Source organism: Passer domesticus, chromosome 10, assembly GCF_036417665.1.
Source record: "Passer domesticus isolate bPasDom1 chromosome 10, bPasDom1.hap1, whole genome shotgun sequence".
Classification (NCBI taxonomy): Eukaryota; Metazoa; Chordata; class Aves; order Passeriformes; family Passeridae; genus Passer; species Passer domesticus.
This window is the reverse complement of record NC_087483.1, coordinates 22,607,285-22,631,616: the sequence shown is the minus strand read 5'-3', so window position 1 is coordinate 22,631,616 and position 24,332 is coordinate 22,607,285. Positions and strand designations below refer to the sequence as shown.

The following is a 24,332-nucleotide window of genomic DNA, read 5'->3' as shown; positions in this document are numbered from 1 at the left end:
GCAACAGCTACATTGATTTCATTTTTTCTGAATCTCTTTGAAAGAAGGTTATTTTCTTAAATCTAAAAAGTTCTAAAATGCCTTCATTTGGCAATACAATCCGCTGTGTAGCTCTGCAGAGTAAGTACTTTGCCTTGGATTAACTTTGCTTTTCCTCTAGTCTGAAATTATGGCCCAGTCTCACCATAAGCATAAAATAATGTTCTTCTATTCAACAGTTGCATGGTATGAACAGTCAGTGAGCTTTGTTTAGTGCCATTTAACTTTATAATTTTTCCATATCCATTGCAAAACCTTGCCCTCTCCCTAATGTTTCAAGGATGGTTTTTATCAACAACTTTTTTATGTATTTCCTTGTCTCTGTGGAAGACCATTTCTAAATCATAGTGTTTGAGCAGAGAGCTTTTCTCCATTTTTATTTGGGTGAGATTTTATAAGAGTCTTAAGCAACTGCATTTTGTAGAACTAAAAGGAATATAGGTAGTAATGGCCCTCTCTTTCTTTTGAAACTTTCTAACAGGTTTGAGATCTTAATGAATTAGAGAATCCACAGCATTAATATCAATGTAGGTCTTATGTTTTACTGTAATACTTTTTAAGGAACTAGTGAGTTATTTTGCTGAACTTTACTACTGGATAAAAAAAATCCATGCTGTGATGAGTTAGCTTCTCCCTGCACTAATTCTTTTGATCAGCATCACCCTCTTCAACAGATAGTATATGCTTCCCATGTTTCTCAGGCAGCCATATCCTATCAACTGTCTGCTTTCTTCCTCAACCACTGTACAATGTTCTTTCCTCCCATATTTTCCTTTTTCCTGCACTGTTCTCCCTTTCTTCTGTCTCTTCTTCATTACATGTGGTATGTTTGGATGCTTATATAAACTACTCCTTACTCTTGATTTTATGATGCATCTATTTTTGTTTACTTTAGTTATTGGGAAGCATTTGTACAGTGCTGAAAGTAAACTTCTTGTAGCTCAGCAGGAAGCCATTCCTCACAGCAATTCTGCCTGATCGCCTTCTTTCCATTTTCTCTCAGCTTCTCAAGAAATTCTATTTCCTGAAACCTTACAAATTCTCCTTTACAGTCTTACATAACTGAATGTATTCAACCATCTCTTTTCCATCCATCTTCTCTTTTCCATCATGTTTTTCATTTTGTTAGATATCTGGCTCATTTACTCATATATGATCTACTCTGATACTTGATATTTTCCACCATTACTTTAATTGCTATTTTCTTAGAAATTTACAGAGTTTACATGTGATCATGGCACACAATTCCCACCGAGTTTAGTGATTCCCATCGACTTTAATGTGAGTTTTGTGGCTAACTCCCTGGCAACTCAGAAAATACAGGGTCTAGTGGGTATAATCTGAGTTTAGAATCACTTATTTAGAAGAATAAGCTTTTAAAAGCTTTTTCTGGTTTTGTGCTCTTGCATTATTACAACTTTAGATAGCTGAGGGACCAAAGAAGACATTTTCACATAAATTAGAATATTTGAGGTCTACATGTCAAGATTCAGAACAAATCAGGAAAGATTAGTCATTTCCCCCTGAGTCACAGTGAAATTTTGCCCTTGCTTTTATCATTACAGTCTATGGTGGTCTTCTCTTGTCTATTGCAGATGAAAACATGACTTGAATAATGAATGAGTCTATGATCAAAAATATGCAAATCTTGTTCTTCATTTCAGTATTTGGACATATCAACTTCAATTTCCTAAATCCTCTCTACTAAGTCAAGCTATTAATGATGCTAAGACAATTATCTAAATCTACCAGATTGCCTATTGTTCATTCAGCAGAAACTCCTATTTTTACAAGAATGTCAAACTGTTTCTGTAATATTTCATGCATAATTTTCTTTTTCTTTCACAGTCTTTCCCTGTCTTCAGTAGTAGCCACAGTGTCTAAAGCTGCAAGACAAGGAAGCTTGGTCTGAAAAAGTAACATATTCTTATAGACCATCTGATATGGCTAAGAAAAACAGGTGAGCTTTTAGTTCACAACCCCTTCATCAACATCTTGTTCTTTTCAACGGGAATAAAATCTGCTGTTACTCTTTGGTCATCTAAAAAATATATCCCTTTTTTCCTCCTTCTTCAGGTAATTCTAAAGGCAGGTTCTCCAGACCTGGGTATTTGTCTACCCATTTTTCATTCCTGACATCAAGCCAATTCTCACATAGCTACAATTCATGACAGCAGGTTTCCACTGTTTGTTATATTTGCTTTTAAAGTAAATCCAGCAGTTTACAAAACATAAACCTGAACATTAGAAATACCTACTGTAAATCAGAACATGAAGTCTTTATTCAACGCCAAACTGTGGTATATCCTTTATGTAATTTCAAGGGACAAAATAATGGAAGTATTTTATATTATATATATATAGGCAATCAGCTGCTGCTGCAGTCTGGAACACTTCCAGCGATCAAGGAGCTGGCAAAGTCCTGTCACCTTCTCAGACCAGTAAGCAAGCTGGCCATAGAGAAGATATTTCAGATTCCAAAACGGCCAGAGTACCTTAAAGCAAAAAACTTTCTGCATCTTGTGTTTCAGAAAGGTAGTTCCTGCAGTATCACTTACCGTGAGCAAACACCAGGACTGCATTCACTGTCTACTGTTGCCCCTTTTCAAATAAGCTGTGATGGGACTCACGGTCACTGGACACCCCTGCAGACAAAGTGACTTGTAGCCACAATTACTGATATGATCTGCATCTATCTGCTATTTAAACTATTGCCAGCTTTTTCTTTTCCCACTTTTTTTTTACTGAGGAGACATTTATTCCACATGAAAATTTTATATAAAACTGGATAGTATTTCTCCAGCAATAAAAGTCTTAGATATTGAAAAAATAATATTTGCCAAAATTATTCATTTCCCGACATTTCCCATTTAATTACATGAAGGCTAAAAGCTGCACATGAACCAGATTTAAATAAATCTTTAAAAAACAAGCTGTGCAAGTACAAAATTTAAAAAGCGAGGGGAAAATTAAAGAAAGAAAAAAAAAAAAAAAGCAAGACCCCCAAACCTGTAGCTGTGGAAAACTGGCTAGCTGCAGCATGATTTATTTTCATCCTGCCACCCATTCACACTATATCAAATTTTACCTCCGAGTCCTGAAAATTGCCCAAGGCAGATAAGCTTTCATTGGAGGTTTGCCTGGAGCCTTTTTCAGGATCAAGGTCTGCCTCATCAGGTGTCCTACCAACATGAATTACTCTAGTTCAAAGTATAATTCTAATACAAATTAATCACAGCACGTACTCAAATATTTATCAAAATGTTTCTCAACCTAGTAATTTCACACTATAGAATTTTGAGATATGAAATAGATTAAATATTTTACCCTAGAAGAAGCTTCCAGTCCTTTTGACTCTTGAAATGCAGGATTTAATACTGTTACTAAGTGGTGACCATTCATCTGCCAAGTGAATCTCACATGATGAGACAGCTTTCTGCATTACAAATGTATGGAAAGTTCTATCTCAGAATTCAATTAGAAATATCAATAGTTGCTATTCAGAGCAACAGCTCCAAAATAAAGCTCTTTAATTTCAGATTATAATTGAAAATGTAACCAAATTACTCTATATTCTATTGCTTTTGACACCACTGACAAATACAGGAACTAATCCTGTACCTGCTACTCACATTATCACTAATGCAAGTAATCCCATTCAAATTAAGAGCGTGTAAACAAAAATTGTTCATGTAAGTAAAAATTACAAGATAGGGTGGATAAATCCCCTGAAATTGAATGATACAATCCATTTATTTAGTTTATTTCTCTAAGGTATGTGGTTTCACATACCCAGTTAAAGCAAAAAGTACAACTGAGACTACAAAAGCTTAAATATCAGATACTGCACAAGGTGCAGCCAGCAGAGCTGATACATCTGTTGATCTTATGAAAAAAGCAGCTCCCAGGGTCTCCCTGCATGCCTCAGTTCATGTTCTCCCACATGCTCATAGTCTGGAGTCTGGGAGGCTCCTGACTCAAGCAGAGGGCTCAGCCCTATGAGCTACTACCATAAGCTGGCACAGCCTACTGCCATGACAGTCCCATTAGAGGAAGTGAGACAGAAACAAACACTGACAGAATTATATTTAGAATTATTTTCTGTATTCTCCTGCCTCAGTTTTAGATCCTCAACCCATCACTACTCAGTCACAGCACAGATGACTTACCAAGAAATGGCATTATAGCTAAAATAACATCAAAGCAGCATTTGAGTAAGAAAAAGTTTTTAAAGTCAACACCATCCTCATTAAAAAGGGCTGAATAAAAATGCTGTGGATAAAATCAGTTAGATTTAGACTACAGTTGTTCAAGCTACCTGATATCTTCCAATAATAAAATCTTCTCATACACAAGCCCACAACCAGTACCAGACTATTCTAACCATACTTCTGCCACTTGCTGAGCCCATGGAGAGAGGAATACACTTCTCAGTGAATTTTTCACTGTTTCCAGCACCCTGAAACATCAGTCATGCTTTAATCTGCCTCTGTTGGAGCTGCACTTCTTGCCAGATGTTATTAACAGCCTAGTACATGAAATTATCACTCCTCCAAATAGCAAGGTAAAGGCAATTAGTTTCTAAGACTAAAAGCAGAGTTTTGTGGAGGGACATCCTATTTTCATACAATTTCTTTAAAAAATAAGCAAGTCATATCTAGATCAAGCATGTGTCTTCTGTGAGAGAGCAATAATCACATTTCACCCAAAATTGAATAAGTCTATTGTGTAAATGAAGGACTCCCTAAGCACACATTAACAAGAGAGACCATAGCAATATATCATTTCAACGATCCCTGAACAACAGGATCTGTAAGTAATTTGGATAGAACAGATTGTGACAGCTTCATAGGAATTACTGCAAGTTGCATAAGCAAAAATCTACAGAATAAAAGGAATAGGAATAGAACATAGGTTGTTCTGTCAATTCACAAATCATCAAACATCGAAAGTAGCCTTGCTAAAATAAGTATTTTTCTCACTAGAATAAGAAGACAGGGATATTACTGGAGTGGCTGAAAAGACACATGAGAGCTAAGCATTATGAGAAAATCAAATAAATACTGTGTTGCTAAAAGAAAATACAAATAAATAAAAATTATTTCTTTTTATGCTTCAGTTAAAGCAAAACTTAGCACTGTATTTCTCATAATATATAAAAACATTATACATATATATCTCTGTCTGTCTGTCTATCTATATCTTAGGTTGACTGGCCTGCCAGTCAATCCATCAGTCCTATGACTGAAGTGTAAGAACAGAAAAACCCGGATCTATTTCTTACAAGTATTGCCATCTTACTGCAAAAGCTTCATACCTTCTTGGTGATTTCTCATGGGCAGCTCCTTACAGCACTGACTACTTCTTCTTCTCAGCACAGCCAACAAAACTCCATCTTCCTCCTCAACCAGCCAACCTACTCTTTCACAACACCTATCCTAACTGGATCTGGCTGTGACCTGTTCCTAATTCTTGATAATTAGCACATCTGTAACTCCTTAGGAGTGAGATCACCTTCATCACTATCTCTATTTTCCTACATTCCACCCATCCACATACAAGAAGTTAAGCCCAAATTATTAAAGTATGTCAGAGTCTGGTACAGGTAAAAGTAAGTGTGCTGGTATTATTTCAGTTATAAATCTTTTACCTCATCTCCTTCATTTATCCTTGTATATCATCTTATATTGAGATGAAATTTGAACAAGTAATGCTTGAAAACTGCATTATCCTTTTCTTTGAGGAACAATTCTGCTTTTCTCCATCTTACAGAGCTCCCAAACAAGACACACCAAATGAAATGCTTCAAGGACAGTGAGAGCATATGCAAAATACCAGCCTCTCATCTCAACTGCTCTGCAAAAGTACTAAGAACTTTCTGTCTATGAATTATTAGAATTAATCAGCTAGCCCATAGTGTGAATAGTCAGAAAAGAGTTATTTTAGAATAGTTCAGAAATGCTTGTCCACATTAGATTAACTTTTTATGCCAACACTACTGACATAAGTGTATCTTGTCAATAGGGAAGTATTTACAAGTTGACAATTTTGCATGAATAGAAAGAAACAACAGAAAGTTTAAAAAGACAAGCGGAAAAGAACAAAAGGTCAATAGCCTAGCAGAAAGCCAGTTTTTTACTTACAATATGCCACCTAAAATTTAGCACCGTGATGTTACATAAATACTTGATTTATATTCTCTCTCTTTGTTCAGGGATTGCTCCATGTGTAATGAACAAAAGCATTTCAGGTTGATACATGTCTTTCATCAGTATCTCATTGCACTTCACAAAAGCCACAAATGACCCTTCCTCTCCCTTCTATAAACTCAGTGGGAGTTTTGCCACAACGTTCATGGGAATTAGAAGTATCTCAATTCTCAGCACTGTTGTGAGAGGTAGGAAAATAGTACACAACTGCAACACATTACTGGAAACTTAGGCCACAAGATGGTGTTCTGAATGCACATTAGAAGCCAAACCAGCAGATCCCAAAACACCTTAATAATAACTGATTCATCTAAATTGTAACACCTTTTTTCCATACTTTTCTAAAACTTTGATGTCTTTCAGTGTTATTATTCACTAAGTTCAAACAACTTTTTTAAGTAAAGCACACTAAAAATGAAAAAAGGCAGATAACTCAGAAAAATGTGATCATAATAAAATAACACAATGCATTGAACATAACAGCTGCTTCTGCACAAAGAGCTCTGTGGGAATATGATAGCATTTGTATTTTCTAACCTGTGGTAATCCAGTGGGCTGTGTTTACTTTTCTGTGTTTGCCTTCCAACTCCAATGAAACTCTTCCCTCATTAATAAAGGTCTTCACTGAACACTTTTGATCTCTGACTCCCAAGTGCTGTTTTCTTCAGCTGAGATGAGTAGCTGGTGTGAAAATCTTTAGCCAACAGCAAAAGAGTTTGAGACATGAAAGCTGCTGCTATCCTCTTTTACCTATAAGATGTTTAATTTTGGCTGCTTCAGCAAAAGTGCTTTTGGTAACTCTCAGTGGCTTCATTCATTCATGTGCCACTAACACTGAAAGATGTTTCTGGGTTTTTTACCCAATAAATAGGTGTGCTAAAAATGCAGATTGAGACAACCAAAAAGTAACTGCCTACTTTGAAAAGAGTTTAGGCTCACTAAAACGTCTTTATTTCCACAAATCCTGTTTCTAAAGGAGCACTAGTGTTGGCAGCTTCTTGTATCTCCTACATATAAAAACCAGAGCACTCAGTTAGGAATCTGCGGGTATTTTAAATCACACATTTCTCCCCTATTTGTCCCCTTCAGAGTGCCATCTCTGAGAATTTTTCCCCCCACCCCATCCCTGGGATTTCAGGTTGGAAATTTCAATAAATCTGTTGTTCTTCACTTCCTTTTCTTCTGTTAAGCCATCAAAACTCATTTTCCTAATTCAGACAACCCCCAACACATTTAAAACATGTAAATCTAATTGTAATAAATACAAAAAGAAAAAATAGGTGAATACTATAAAATGCAAACCTGAGAGGGTATGACTTATCCTGAAGAGAGGATTACTTGGCACCAGGTTAAAATTAGTGCAGACACCAAAGTGAGACTGCAACAGTTAGGGTCAGACTCAAGAATTTAAGTCTTCACCTTCACTGAAAATCCCACTGCATTTAATTTCAAGATGCAAGCTCTTCTGCTCTCTGCTTCAGGGCAGTCAAATGCAATTCAGCTTTGATCCAAAACCCTTATATTGTAACAGCATATATAAACTGAGGAGAAAAGGGACAAAAACTGCTGTAAAACTTTTGGCCTGAAACATTTGTGCAGAGCTCGGAACCCGTGGCTGTTAAAATCAGTCTGCACAGGGAGAGACAGCTTCATTCACAGGCTTATAGTTCAATGTTCTTTCCACTGTATTAAATCCACTGTATTAAAGCCACTTTTTTCAAACAGCCACAATACCATAAAGGGATAATTTTCATTAATCAAATTTCAACTACTGCAAACAAACAATTTTGAAAAGCAGAATCCTTCTCCCCAATAACTGCTAATTACAGCCAGAACATTCTAGCTTTCCTTGTCTCAAGTGAACATGCACATTGTTTTTCTGACAATTCTTGCATCATAGACTAAGCTATGTTCCTAAGTCCACTACTTTTTGAAAAATACAAGACATAAAATTGTATTTAATTGTTTATACAGCTTAAATATATTATCTCAGTATACAGCAACATTTCAGAAGTTTTATTAAACAGAAAATACTAGTTCAGAAGAAAAGTTCCACTGGGTAACAGCTGCCGCCTTTTCTAGGGTTCCAAGTAACTCTTGTCTTTTAAATATAACAAATGTTCTTAAAACTTCTGAATGCATACACTTTGCTGGACATTTTCTGTTCCTTCTTCTAGGTCTATTTTGAAAATCTCTGCATAAGCTCATTTCAATTTCTAAAAATATATGTAATTATACTCACAAGTTTAAAATCTCGGCACTTCTCAATTTCTAAACATAAGATTCCAGTTAATCATGTAACTGTATAATATCAGCCTGTGACAGTAAAGATGCCCCTGTGGAAAAAAAAAAATAAAAAGTTTTGATTGATGCATGACAATTAATACCCATTTTGTTCTAGAAATGCATGAAATACAGAAAAACCTTTAAGTTTTGACAGACAAACTGAGCAGAGATGCACATGCATTAGTATAACAGGGCACACAGTGGCATCAAGATGATCTGTGGTAGAGTAAGCTGAATGAAGGAAATAAATTTCTATAGCAGAAAGGGAGATAGAAGTAGCAGCTTTTGGGGGTTTAAAGACACTCTCTTGTATGAACAAAATCCTATGGATTGGCATCAATATACAAATATTTTCTATCATTCTGAAGATTTTTATCTTTCTTTTTTCAAATAAAAGAAAAATGGCAAAAAATACCAAATAACCCAAAACCAAAGAAAGAAAAAAAAGAAGCCTTTTCAAGAAAATAAAATTTTAAAAAAACCCAAACCAGAACAAATACTCAATATCAGACTTTTTTCCTTTTCTTTTATTCCTTTCTAGACAAAATCCTTTGCCCATAATGAGCAAAAGTTAGGAAATGTTTGAATTTTTTAAGGGTTCTTTTTATGATGAGTTCACTGTGAACAGTAAAAAACATCATCCTACCCTTAGAGCTATCTTTTCCTCAACATTGTGCAAGATGTAGTAAATATTTACATCCTTATGCTTCACTCTACTCCCCTGTATAATGATATGCTGCCATACCTACACTGTCTTTATCTAACGTCTGATTCATTAATGATTGTAAGGAACACTGAGAAGCTCACTTAAAAGCATAATATCAGAAACAGCTTTTTCAAGGAGCATCATAAATGAAGTGTCATTATAATAAAATCCAACTTTTCTATAAGAAAGGGTACAATTACATTCATATGTATTTCCTACACACTAGAAAGAATTATATTTAAAGATTCTAATCAACAAAAATGCACTGATATCTAGTGCATTTAAGTACAAAAGGGATCATTCGGTAATGATCGTAATGATCCTATTTTTAACATCTCATATTTGTGAACTGGAAGGCAAGTACAAGAACAGGCTTAAGCTGATCCTCACCAGACACCAGGCCACTAAGGGTTACAGTCTGCATCTCTGCTTTGTTCCTGCTCTCCTGTGCCAAGGTGCAACAGAGAGGCCTAGCTCCAGGTGATTCCATGTGCCATATGTGCTGCATTTCCTGCACGCACTAGGAGTTGGGAACAGTATTTCCAGGTTTACAGCTAGTCTGGTTTTTTTGCTTTTTGCCATTTTAAGCCTGCTGTCTCCTGTTATTTATATATTTTATTTAATATGTGCTTTTTCTTTTTTTTTCCCAAATACCAAGGACAACTAAAAACATACAACAGACAGGCACAGAAGGGAAAATGGAAGTATGCACTCAAAGACACGCAGCCAAATTCAGCCCTTTGGAGAATCTGCTCACAGAAGCATGAAATTTTCACAGATGTCTGAGTAGCGCAAGGATAGCATGACTGACATGTTGTGCTGTCTTTGCTATCCAGAATATTTTTGTGGATGGCTCTAGATGTGGGAGGGGCTTCCTTTTCACAGCATTTGGAAGTACAAATCCACATAGCCATTTCCAAAAGAGGAAGACATACTAAAATTGCTGACCCACATGCCAAGCTTTAGCCTCTCTGAGTGCTCCTACTGGCTTTGAAGGAGGCATTCATGGAAAGTTACATTATTTAGCATGGGCTCAGTCGTATGACCAGATTTTAGGACACATGCCAGCTTTACTGAGGCACCTCGAATTGTTGCCATGGAGGGGCAACAACGAACATGGGAGGCAGAGACACCGTGGGCCATGCTGCAGCTGTGCTCCAGAGAGCTCCAACTACAGTGATGCTGGCATGGCAAGAGAGAGAACAGGGAGACAAGACCATTCAGACAACAGTCTTGGGGCTGTTATTAAAGCTGCCATGCAGCACATCTCTACTAGGAGAATACCCTGATGCAAAGGGTACATACATATATATCTATATCTAATAGATATATATCTAATGCTACAGATTAATCAATTCTCAGATTAATGTGGAAATTAAGAGTCTAAAAAAGCAACAAGCAGTAGCAAACATTTTTCATTTGTTACAAAAATACTATTATCCAGATTTTGCCCTCTCCAAACATCTCTGTCTCTTAAAAAAAAAAATCACAATACTTTAAAATAAATTCCACGCATAAGTCTATTTTCTATTTTTAACAACTGAGTCAAAACAGGGCTCAGGGTCAACAGTTTTAATCCAAAAAACACTATCTGCAACAAAACAATATCCTTAACATCACAATCTGATTTCTATGTTCTGATCAGAAAAACTGTTTTCTGACAACATGCATATAATTAAGTAACAGTGAATCTTTCATTAAATAGAAGGGCTGAGCCTCAGCTCACAAGAACTGATGGGAAATTTGCTAGCTGACATTTGAAAACAATCACACTCTATTTATATCTATCATATATAACATGCTACGTTTGGGATGTGAAGAGGGTCAGTGTGTTTGTTGTTGTTTTGTATTCTTTTTTTCCCCACAGGAAAAAGATCTGGCAGCATACATCTGTTTCACAGTAAAAACAAGGTATTAATATTATCCAGTAGTTCAGCTGCTTCCCAGCGTTTGGGCAAACTTTGGTGAAGAGAGCAGACTCCCTGTTTTCATACTTGTTAATCTGTCAGTTTTCTCTTCAGGAATTTACATGAGAATATGTTTGTTTTCATGCAAGTTAAAGTCTAGTGGGTTTTTTAAAAATAGCTTACCAGAGTAATAACTGGTTATAAAGCTACACCCTGCACTATGAGTGCTGAGTGTCTGCTTAGTAAAGAAAATATGGTAAACCAATATCATAATTGCACAAAATGGAATCCAGACACAATTCCAGACGATTGCATTGAATGCTGATCACTGGAGAACTTTCAAATAGTGTAATAAAAACTCACAGCAACACTAGAAAAATTATAAACGTATAAATAAACTAAAAAACAATTGTTTTATGTGCTGAACTTGGTAGCCCCCAAAAGATAGAAAGAGCTTTCTTGTAATAGAAACCTACACTGAAGTAGAAAATACACTTTCTGAAATGCCACATGAAACCTAGAAAATTAATGTTTTCTATTTATCTTGGGAGACTTTTTAAATTATTAAGGTAGAAACTTCAGTAGAAGTTTTTTAACATGTCAGTTTTATCAATTTTGGAATCTGCCTTTGGAATGAAATTGCTGTCCTTGGCTGCCTTGATTTCAGAGATTCCTGACTCTCCTTTTTTGCCAGTTACCAGTCAGTCTTTCAGTGTATCAGCACAGGTCAAAAGATGAAGACATGCTTACACTCACTACTCCCACACTTGCAGTTCAGAACAGGGTAAGGGAATGCAACATTTGTACTGCCAGGGAGCTGGAAAAGGGCCTTTATATAAATGAAATGCAAGTGTTCAAGTTATGGCCTAGGGGAGACTTAAATAGTGCTGACACCTTTCAGCTGCCCTCCGTGTGTATTGTCAAACCAAGGAGTGAAGTCACAGCGTGCTGTCCCAGCAGCCAGGGCTCAGTGCTGGCCCTGCAGCTCCCTGCCAGAGAAGACAGCTGTTTCAAGATCCTAGTCAGGAGCTGGAAGTGACTGACACAGCAACAGATCCTGAAAGCCAAAGGTTCACTCTTTCAGTTGAATGGATGAAAATCTCTTCTTGAAACCAGGACTACAGGTAACCTAAGACATTTCTCTCTCTTAAAGAAAAAGTGAAGCTTGTGAAATGTATTCTGGTATACCCAGAGTTAACTGTCCAACAATAAATTCTAACACTCTTCAGAGATAATCCACATAGTTCAAAATATAATGTGATATGCTCCTCCTAAAAGAAGTTGTCAGTGTCTGGTAGATTTTATTACAACTGCTCACGGTAAAACACACTGTTTAATTACTAGCATGAAAGTGATTCTAGCGTAAGGGAAGAAGGTGAAACGAAACCTCTCTGCCTTTTCAACAGTTAATGCACTTGTGCACATAAAAATACAATGCTTCCTCATATGTATTTTTAATGATGCATTGCATTTTTTAGATCTGTAGGATGTAATTTCTCTGTTGGTGTCCTTAGATATGATATAATACCATAATCAATATATAACCACAACACATAATTTAAATAAATCTAGACCTCCTAAGATATTGGTCAAGAAGATATTAGTGATTTTGTGCCCAACTTGACAGTCTATTAAATGGTACATGCCTAAGTGCTCAGCTTCTAAAGTAGACTATCTTTCCTAAGACATTTCGTGTTGAACTTCTAAAAGAAGACAACTATTTCCAAAATGCTGAATTAACATTTCTGCAATGCTGTGTGTAATCTGGAACTTTGCATTTTTTAACCAGCCAACCAAACTTCAAAACATTGGTTCTTCAGGTACTGTAATAAAGTAATTGTCAAAATAAGCAAACTTACACAGAACATAAAGAAAGAAAACCAAATATTTTTAACAGAGTCAGGTTTTCAATAAAATACAGCACAAGTCAGAGTTTGTGACAAACAGATATTTTTAGCATGCATCTTAGAATCTACAAACTGTACAGTTTATATGGCCATTCAATATTTATATGCAATATCAAAGAAGCAACAGAAAAGAATGTGAATTTTCCTTACCCTGACTGAAAACTCTTGTACCAGGACAACCATGTCCATTGGGAAAGCAGCATTATTTGGAAAGAGGCCAGATCAGACAGATGGCAGAGAAAAGGGAATCAGTGAAATGTTCAGTGTTGAAAAGTTTCAGTAGCAATGTAACATGCCAAATGACAAAGAAATTGGTCAGTCTCTTCATCTGCTGATATTACTAAAACCAAACAAAGGTGTAGCATAAGCAAAGCACTTTTTGAAATTAAATTAATATAAATTATATATAAATGGATATAAATTAATATAAATATACAAACATAAATATAATCAACTGTGGTTTTGAGAAAATTATCTGAAATATTCAGTGAAATAAGGTATCAAACAAAATTTTTCTCTATACATGCAATCCAAAATATATTCCTGTGTTTTCCAAATAGTATGCAGCGTATAAAAAAACACATGCCACTTAGGTACCTTGATTTTTAACATTAGTTTTTGGAACTAGGGTAATTTGATTCTTATCATTTTTATGAACTGCATGACCACCATTAAGTTTCAAATTCGTAACTTTGATTTAAAAATTACAATTAAATAATTTAGTTCAATCTGTTTAGTTTAATCTCGTTCAGGTGAATGATCAATAGGTTATGCCCTTCAAGCCACTGCTCTTTATTTGATGTAGTGCTGCCCACAAAAATCCAAGACAGACACAATTTGCTTTCATGTTTCATGCTCTGAGCTTAGGGTCACCCAGTGCAACCCTCAAAGTAAAGATTTAACCAGATCTAATTAAGTTATTAAACAAATATTCAGTCAAATCTGCTTCTGTTTCAAAGAGCACACAAAATCTTGATGTGGCACCATCATTCAGCCATTTTTACTTCCCACTTGATTAACTCTGGAAGATTGATAATTTGGGAATGAAGCTCTAACTATTACAACTGCATCCATAGTGGCCATGGAGATAGGTGGCAGTGAAGAATGTAACAAACACCTGCTGAGACACTGGGGGCAATTCTGGTGAACTACAGTGAAACCAGGTATCATTTGCAGACCCTCTGAGCAGCTCAAGGAAAATATTTTAGATAGCCACACTATTAGGGGTGCTGCAGACATTTTTGTGTTAAACACACGTCATGTATCTGTACATACTCTCTGTATCTGCTCCTATCCAGCTCAAAGACATGGACAATGTGGATCCCACTGTGCCAGTCATCATGCTATACAACTATTTTCATTTGTGCTGCCACAAATAAAGAATTAAAGTGGTACCTCTGGTATGAAATCTAGCTTTTGTTGTCAAGATTATTTCCTTGCCCAGTGACATGAAAGTGATCAGTTTGCCATTATGTGGATAAAACAATTAAAAAGTTTCTCAGAACTAACTCTGTCATCTTGGACAGCAAAATTACTGCTGCAAGGAGCCACCAGCACATTTGTTTTCATTATAATCAAATGCACCATCCTTATCAAAATGATAATTTGACAGGGATTTTTTTGTTCAACTCATGACAATTTATCCATGTCAGTATTTATTATCTTACTGTCAAGAAAGCTCCTGTGCAGACTGTGACTTCATTATCCATACATGAGTTTAAAGCAGTAGTTTGCCTGATAAGAAGTGCCAAGCAGTTTATCATTTTGTATTTGTCAAAATTATTTTGTAACAGGTCACTGGGTTTTTCTCTTAGAAAGCAATCTGTATTGCATGTTTTCTTAAAATATTAGATAGCCAATGCCTCTACTGGATTAGTACAGTTCATTGGAGTACAGTGCTATTGCTTCAATTAAACACATCCTGGAATAAAAATTATGGGTAGTTGTAATGAAAACAACTATTAATTCTCAACCATACTTTCTATTTAACACCTCTGTAAATTCTCAGAAGTAATTGCTTTTGTCCACTTATAAGAATAAGGTGGGAAAAAGTGGATTTATTATTAGCAAAACACCAAGATTAATAAGTGCTGAGTCTTGGCAAAAATCTGAACATTTTACATACAACTCTGGAAATGTAAGAAAGGCATAACAAAATTTACCAACAAGGGTATAGCCATGTAACGATATACAGAAGACCACTTTGGTGATGAGTATTTGATTTATGAGAGAATTGGATTTCTGGCTGCAGTTTGTTCCTTCAAATGTTATGATATTCTGTTTGTAAAAAGCCTTCTTATATTCTTTATAGAACATTTTCCTAACTACCACCAACTCTCAATATGCTCACCTTTGTATGATGCTGGTATGTACTTTCTAAATTTGCTTCCATCTCTTCTGTCTGAATTTTTTCTGAGATACACCATCTGAGTTGACCTCAAAAGTCAGCAACACTATTCATGATGCACTGGTCTTTCTTGACTGGGATTTAACATTATCTTTTATTTCTAATATCTGCCAGCCTTTGTAAGGACTCTATGGATAAATTCCTGTGATTATGACCTCCAGTTTCCAGATTTCTGTCAGGTGTTTTGTTTCCTTGTGCTCCTCTGTCTGCATCTGAAGTCTCTAATCTTACACCTACACTGCAACTTCTTTGGGACTCTGTCTTTGGTTGTTTTTCTCCAGCCCCAGATATTACCTCTTTTGACTTCAAAAATAAATCCCTCTAATGTACACAGGTCAACACAAAGTACTTCAGTTCCCTAACACCTGCATCCTTCAGTACATACATGCTCATCCTTTCTCTGACAGCACTCTCTGGATCACTAGCTGAATATCATTGTGGCTGAAACAAAGATGTTACTATCCTCACTCTTCTCTCTCTCCAAGTTAACCTTGCACAAGGTCCCCTGTCATAATACAGCCTTCTTGCTAATTCCTCAAACAAGTATTTCAGATATCTTCAGCTTAGACTTCCCTATAGGTCCTCTAATAGCTGTATATAAAAATTACAGAGCCTTGATGCTTAGTGCATAAAGTTTTTCCCAACTATCCATATAGATAAAAGTCTTCTCCAAGCTCTTACCATCTTGGTCTCTTCTAATTTTGCCAAATGTCATCCTGTTAGATGGTGAAATAGTAACACATATATCTTAGCTACACTGCTCTTCATGCTCAGGAGGAGTTTTTCAGAAATAATTGTGCAGGATCATGTTATCTTCAAATCCTTCCTTCAAACTTTCTTTGTGAGTTTTTTTGGTTAGTTGGTTGGTTTTGGTTTTTGTTTTTCTTTCGTTTTGTTTTGGGGCGGTGTTTTTTTTGTTTTTGGGTTTTTTTGGTGGTTTTTTTTTATTTTTTTAACACTGTGTCAGTTAAATGCTGAGAAAACTGCTGTGCTATGCTCCCAGATCTGCACTTCCATTGGGTCTTCTGCTTCCTGGTTACACCTACACTGCAAGGTCTTTGGAGCAGGGCCAGCTTCTTGTGTTTGTACAGTGCCACCCACAGCAAAGCCCATTTTATGACTAGGACTTCTGGAGGACATAGACCAGTACTGCAAACCACAGCAAAGCATCACTGTGGTAAGAGCAGCTGTCTCTGTCAGCATAACTTCCCTTGCTGCAGAAGGGAGAGAAACCCCAGCAGACCCTTCTTCCCACACTTGTCTGCTGCAGCTTCTCTTAACAAAACAGTGTCTGCTTGACTTGGAGGCAGTTTCTCCAGGGCACGTGAGTGTCTCACCCTTTGAAGCCTGTGTAACAATCAACCAGCTTTTTCTTCCTCACCTGAGAAAGAACAAGGTAAAGCTTTAAGAAGCAGAGCAAACAAAAACTGTCAAAACAAGCAGGGTTACATCCAGGACCTGTTATATTTAAATGAAATGCTAAATTTACTGTAATGGGCTTTGACAAAAGTCCCCTGTTACAAAGAAAAACAGGCTGAAATTGGCTGAGTCGTCTCAGTAAGAGGCAGAGCTCTCTTCCAGTCCCACCACGTCCTTATCCAGCCATTCCCAGCCACCTGCTGGCAGTTCACACTCCCTCTCCAGGCTGACTTCCTGTAAAACTAACATATTCCAGCTGTTCTGCACTCCCAGGCCTTAACCCTTGCTTCCCTTTACTAAATACTCACTGTCTTCCTCTGCATCTTTGCTTTTCCAAAGGACTTTCATGTCATGGTCTCCATGTAACTCTGTGATGAGGCCTAAGAGAAAAGGTGAACTATTTAGATTGCAGAGTGAAAAAAATAAAAAAGCCCCAAATTGGGATCTTCTTTCTTTGAATTCAAGCATGGGAATTCTGGAGGGGTGAATAAGATAAAAATAACGGTCTCTTCTGGATCTGAATATTTTGCAATCACTTGGTATTTTAATTCTAATGAGAATATAAAAATAAATTATAAACAGGCCTTAAGAATTTCCATTTCAAATTTATATCTCAGGAACAAAATTATTCCTTGCCACCCAAGTTTTTATATATATACTCTTTCCATACTTTTCACATATATATGGATATAAGCACCCTTAATCTAGTTCTGTAGGAAAACTGCTGCTTTGGTAAATGTTCAAAAAGCAGATACAGTCTTAGTACTGTTGCTATGTGTTACTGGTCATCATGAGAACAAAGTCATGGAAAATACCCTACAGTTTCTTTCTAAAAACAAAAGAAAGCCTTATTTTGATTTCACTGATTTTGCAGTTGAATTCTGAAGGCAAATATGGGAAATCCTCTGCAAACAACAAAAATCCTGTGGATGAGGACTAATCTTCACTACTGAGCCCAGTGGTTTTTCTCTGCCCTTAAGAAAGCTAAACAATGAGCTATGTATTATAATTTGGATGTTTCTTTCTAGATCAAATATAAATTACTTCTTGGTTCCTTTTGCCTTTTGTAATTTGGGGGGTTTAGGTCTTGCCTCTTAATTTTTCTAAATTCAGAGTCCCATCTGAAACTTTTCACTACGATACGAGCACCCTGTGAAAGAAGAGAGCCAGTAGTGTCTATCAACCCAGAGCACAACTGACTTTCAAGACAGCTAAGATGGCAGTTACAAGAGGTTTGGTATATGCTTCATTTAAAGATGCTAAAATTATGTCTGAAGAGTGGAAATTTGAGAAGTATTGATTTTAACTCTGAATTACAAGTCTCTCCAATTTATTTTTGTATTTGACACTTTAGGGAGACTTATAGGGAAAATGAAAACACAATTTTCCTACTTAAGCTTCTTTTTATATAAAGTGGTATGCCAGTAAAATAGCCTTCAATTGCCACACCTCTAAATGAGATCCAAGAGGCAGGGACACAGGGCAAGAGACATAACTTTATCTATTTTTTTGAGTAACTGGTGACCTTACTCTAACCTGTGCCTTTGTCAGTGATTATATCCTTCTACTGTAATGTACGAAAATGACATTTAACAGAGATGCTTTAGCCAGCTCTTGCTAAGCAATATATCAATGACCAAAAGCAAAAGCCCACCAGTCTTTACAAGTTGTCAAGAAAGGTGTTTAGAAGTATTTAAAAGACGCAATCTCTAGGCTAGCTAGCAATTTTCTGAAGATGTTTTCTAATTTCTTTCTTACTCAGCTTCAAATGGTGATTTGGGCAGCTGGAACCTGGGGGGCATATTTGCTTCATTACATAAAATATTTTGTCAGCTGGAGCTGATTTTTTGTTAGCATACAGATGGACACAGAAAATCTTCAAAGACCTTACAAATGTATTTTGTTTTAAATGTAAATACCACTCTGGTATCATTAATAGCCAAGCTATCTTGTTTCCCTTAGTATTCTACACCTTATATGACAATAATCTCCGGGCTTTATTTTGCCTGATATAAATTTTCATTAAGCTTGTGGAGGACTCTTTCTGTCTTTCCTGACTGATTCAGGTTTAATTGGCCTCTAAGGATAGTAAGCTGTTTGAGGGCTCTTTCAGAATCTGTGTTCCTCTGCTTCTTTGCCAAATATTTTTTATTTCATCTAGCAATTTGTTTCTGTCAGCTTCTTTTCTCCGTTTCTGCTGCCAAAGCTGCCACATTTTTTCTCTTGTAATATGAGCATTCCCCTCCATCAGTGGTCTTGAAAGAAACACCATTTTTTAGGAAGCTCCACCTTTTATTTCAAAGTCCATTATGTTATGTCCCAAAAAGGTTTAGTTAGAAAATTTTTCCTACTTGCCTCTATTCCAGTCTAAGTGAATCTCTGTAATAGATGTGTGGGCTGACCATGCCATTTAACTTCTTTCCAGCAAGGCCAAACTGAATATGAGGAAGTCGGAACATAATTGAATCTAAGATATCTAAGATATCTAAGATATCTAAGATATCTAAGATATCTAAGATGGAGACAGGATGAAAAAAATTGAAGACCAAAAAAACCCTATTATGTAAGAAATTCAAAATTATAGACAAAATTACTTTATTTTTCTTTCTAAATAACCACATAACATTATTTTGGAAAGGAAACTTTTTTTCCTTCTTTCTATCAGGGAAGCCTAGGATTCTTGTATGATTTCCTTCAAACTGAACTAAGAATTTTGGTATCCTTCTGTATTTTCCTGATTTTTCCTTCTCTTCTATGTGGATATAGAAGCCTCCATTTCAGCAATATTTTACTTCCATAAAGAGTACTAAAGCTATTATTTGCTTGCCATACCTTTAATTGTACTTTTATAGTTTCAGAAACAGTCTGCAACAATAATTAGCAGATCTCTAATCTGGTAGCTCACAGATTTTGGGTACTGCCTTTGTACCCAGTACTCCTCTGCTCCTCTATGCAGCATTATTTATTTAACAGATTTCCAGCCATAAAGTTTGTAGCAGTCAAAGCCATCTCTTTTTTTACAGGTGGGCACAATTTTCAAATGAATGGCCATTTTGTACAGCTGAATACTGAGAGAGCCAAGCTTGGCCTGAGATGAATTCTGATTTTTCACAGATGACACTTGGTTTTTCAGTAGACCAAATCCCAAAATCTGAACCATGATATTCTCAAATATGGTCACATGATCATGTCATATTCTGATGTTCAAAAGTCTTTTAAAATGGAAGGACAACTGCTCCAGAATTTGAAGTTGTAGATGGTAACAGCAGAAATATTATCAAAAGGAATCTAGCAAAAGTCAATAATGCACTGTACAAAGTTTTTTTTATGTGTAAGAACTAAAAATTGCTCAGAAAGGCTAAAACAATATCCTGTTTATGTTTTCTACAACAGGGAGAGAGAAAAGACAGGGCTCTTGAGAGATAAAAGTTAGGAGAAATAAATAACAGAGAAGAGATAGAGAAATAAAATATTAAGACAGAGAGACGACTGTCAGAAACAGTGCGCTTGTGATCCAAATGTGGCAGATGCTTCCATTAAAGCAGCTGTCTCAAATTAATAAACACCTTGAATAAAATTCTGCAGCTCCTAAACATCCAGGGGGATAAGATTCCACCACAATCCTTGAGATCAAATGAAGTAACTGTGTAGATGTTTAAGATTGCCATTAGCATGCTTCTGTAGTCCTTCTTGAAATGAAAAGAATGAGAGAGAATAGAACTAAAAAGTTTAACAGTTTCCTGCAAGTATTTATGCTTACCTGGCTGAAGAGAATCAGGAAAGTTTGTACTCCCAGCTCAGGTACTTGTTTGTAGCTTGTCTTGGACCTTTCCATTTTTCTTCCTTAGCACATACCAAACTTCCATGCTTCAATAAATAGGGATCTAAGTCAACAAGCAATGATAAACAACAAATCCCCACATTACCTCACAATCCTCAAATACATTTTGAAGTCTTGGGATTGTACATTCATATTTCATTTGCCTGCTACACACAAGTAATCTGCACACACTAAATGGACATATCAAAAAGTGTGCTGTCAAACAGAAACTAAATGAGAAAAGAATAGAAAATTTTTGGCCTCTGTAGCATTTTCCAGTTATGCTACTTCAAGTGTTCCTCAGATTAAGCACAGGTTAAAATATACTCAAAGAGAAATGTCAGTTTAAATTGCAGGGATCACTAATACGTACTGAACACTGCACTTGAAAAACAAATCACATTTTGCATGCACACACCAGTCTTTAAACATTCAGATTGCAAACTGTTTATATTTGACATGCCAAGTCAGGGGGGAGGGTTGGTGTTAATTTTTTAATAACTTAGATAACTATTAATTTTTTTTAAATTGTTGTAATCCTTCACAACTGCTTGCATGCTCTGGTTCTGAAATCTACAATCTTCTTACAATTTTTGGTGCTCAACTTTAAAACTAGTCTGTTTCTAAAGTATGAGAAAAGTCATGAACATTGAGAGAAAATTTAGAGCCCTTATTCAAAAGAAGAGTGTTTCACCTGACTTTTTGTGGTGTAATGCTAAACTGAGTTTTAATGTGACAAACCCTTTATGACTTCTGTCACAAAACTTACTAAAACAAAAAAGATATAATTTGTGTTTAAGCAATAAATTATTTACATATTTCTAAACTTAATTATATATTTTCCTAGAAGTGAGACCAGTTAATTCTGCCCCCTTTTTACATGTTCAGCATTCAAGAACAGGGTCCTAGTTTGTTTTTTCACCCACTGTCTCACTCATAAGCAGAACAGAACAAAGTTTTTACCATTTCTAACCCAAAGCTCTCCGCCTTCCAGAAACAGACAGGAAACATCTGCTGCTCTTGCTTGAAGAGGCAGGAGGAACAAAGAGGCTTCTAAGAAATTTGGAGAGCTGCAGAAGAGGCAAGTATTAAGGGAGGCTGAAAACAAAGGCAGTGAAGGGATTAACACTGGAAGGTGACAGCTCACCTCCCTTACTCTGCTCCTGAAGTTTGAGTTGATCATGATTTTTCCCTCACTAGTGTTCAGTATTGTACATGTACTGAACAGGAAAACTGTAAAATTTGCCACATCCTTCAATCCTCCTGCATTTGAAATATTTTTTATAGCTACTTCTTTCTCTGAAGATTGTTAAGACTTTCAGGGAGCTGGAAAAACACCCCTGGAAAACACTCCAAATCTCTGATGAGCAAATACAAAGTTGGTCACATAAAAAGCTAATTAGGACGACTGAAAATGGAACTATTTTACTTCTTCAAGTAAATACTGACTGGGGAGGTCAATTTTTTTAAGGAAATGTAAGAAAAGACCCAAAATTATATTAAGAGTTCATATAGTTTTAAAAGGTGTGTTATTTACAGAAAAGAAAAACTTGAATAGCTCCTTTGGAAGCTATTAAGTAATTATGTGTTTAGGACACATTACATGTAGTAAAAACAGCTACAAATGTACATGGAAAAATTATTATTAAATCCCATTACCTCAAATGGCAGCTTTGGCACAAATATCCCACAAAGAGCTCTGGATGTAAGTCAGGAACAGAGGCTGTGACACCTATGGCTGCCTATGACACTATTCCCGTCTCACTGGCATGGCAGCCCGCTGGCCAAACACCACTAAAAACAAAGGCCACCGATGCCACACGCTTGCACCCATGCCCATGCCTGCTACCTGCTTGTCCTTTTCCTTCTCAGCAGGACCTGGCAGCCCTTGGTGTGGTCCCCAAAAGCCATAAAGGTGTGCTCCATGTGCTGTCCGCGTGCACAGGCCTGCGGCAGCCACACAGCTGTGGGGCCTGTGGGGCCATGGAGCTGTGGGGTCTGTGGGGCCATAGCCCTGTGGGGCCTGTGGGGCCATGGAGCTGTGGGGCCTGTGGGGCCATGGAGCTGTGGGGTCTGTGGGGCCATAGCCCTGTGGGGCCTGTGGGGCCATGGAGCTTTGGGGTCTGTGGGGCCATGGAGCTTTGGGGTCTGTGGAGCCATAGGGCTGTGGGGTCTGTGGGGCCATGGAGCTGTGGGGTCTGTGGGGCCATGGAGCTGTGGGGTCTGTGGGGCCATGGAGCTGTGGGGTCTGTGGGGCTCACACCTGCCACCAGTGTCGTGTGGGGCCTGGAGCGTCCCAGGGCAGCTGCCAAGACCCTCAGCACAGCAGGGAAACAAGGCCTGTGGGGCTGGGTAACTGAGAAATGGCCTTCTCCTCGACAAAAAACACAACCAACATGCAAAAGAGCCATAGAAGTGAGGACGCAAACAAGCCTGACGCTCCTGCAGGCCCAATCCATTCTCCTGTGCTCAGTTCCTAAGACAGACACAATATCCTTGTACCCCAAATGAAAGGATTCAGCCAAAACGTGGCTCAAGCAGCACAGTTCAAGCTTCAATGCATACCTGGTTTTCTCCATCATAAATCGCCTATAGTCGTGCACATTTCCATGTACAAGTTTCATTAGTCCTCGAGAAGTAGTGCATGTCATGGCAAATCTCGGCTAGCATGTGGGCTTCTGCTGGGATTGTGGTATATATGACCCAGCAGGAAAATTACAACACAGAGAAGTGCACAGGTCAGTAAAGAACCAAAAGGCAGTAAGGACTGCTATGAAAGTATCATGAATGTCAAAAAGCTTTATGCAGCTCTCAATTTATTTTTTTAGTCCCCTTTTTCCTTGCTTTATTGCATCTTGTCTGACTCATCAACAGCTCCCCCATGGCTGCAGTCACACATGTCCGGAACCCATATTCCAGAAGGTTTCACTGGAACACCAGGGATTAGGATCCATAAACTATACTAACTCTTACTATTGTGTGTCTCCACAGTGTTCTGCAACCCTACTCCAAGTCACTTATCCAGCTCATTTGTTCCTATCTCTTTCCCACCATCCTCACTTTGTCCTCATGTTCATAAGTCTTCCTACCAGCCCACAAGAGCACTCTTTTCTTACCTGTTTGTTTGGTGTCTGGTACAAGCTGCCAGGTCATGTACCTCAGGTCTTCTTATGCTGCTCTTGAAAAGCGTGGCAGAGTGCTGCCCTACAGCTCCGTGTCTGTCTGTTTAAACCACACTTGAACATTACCTGCTTCTTTATGCAAGGCTATAGCTGAGGTCCCAACAGGCAGCCAATGTTTACATAGTAAGGGATAGAGCTGTGCCAGATTAGCTTGTGCTCAACACCTCTGAAACATGCAAAGAGTACAATCAGAAACAAGAGGAGCTCAGAAAAGTTAGAAGGTCCCAGTGCAGGTTGCAGCCAAGCTAACAATATAAGACATAGCAGCTACCCTTTCAGGAGCCATCTTTTTCACCACTAAACCCTCCAGCAGTACCCTTTGTAGTACGAGAATCACAGTCTAGTACCTTCTTCTAGAGTGAAGAATGGCTGACAGAATTAAAGTCTCTAAAACCACAATGGCAGAAGCAGTAAGATCTTTTTGTATTCTACTACTTTCTTGATGAACTG

The 24,332-nt window shown here is 37.2% G+C and overlaps 2 long non-coding RNA genes across 9 annotated transcripts in view; both read right to left on the bottom strand.

Annotated features, from left to right (window-relative positions):
- Positions 1-6,926, bottom strand: part of LOC135309450 (uncharacterized) — a 36,147-nt gene extending 29,221 nt beyond the window's left edge. Inside the window, exon 1 of the long non-coding RNA XR_010369716.1 lies at positions 6,786-6,926. This is a non-coding gene — a long non-coding RNA (uncharacterized LOC135309450). The remainder of the gene's footprint in view (positions 1-6,785) is intronic.
- Positions 6,927-8,309: 1,383 nt separating this feature from the next.
- LOC135308858 (uncharacterized) lies at positions 8,310-24,270 on the bottom strand. Of its 8 annotated transcripts, none has more exons than XR_010369219.1 (7): positions 23,817-24,262; positions 23,266-23,378; positions 21,664-21,798; positions 20,641-20,764; positions 17,189-17,260; positions 13,205-16,842; positions 8,310-8,584 (listed from the first exon to the last, which is right to left on the bottom strand). It is a non-coding gene; the product is annotated as an uncharacterized LOC135308858 (long non-coding RNA). The 8 variants fall into 8 exon arrangements; XR_010369221.1 differs by lacking the exon at positions 8,310-8,584 and adding an exon at positions 10,557-12,204; XR_010369222.1 differs by lacking the exon at positions 8,310-8,584 and having other exon boundaries at positions 10,557-13,394; positions 15,405-16,842; positions 23,817-24,247.
- Positions 24,271-24,332: the final 62 nt, after the last annotated feature.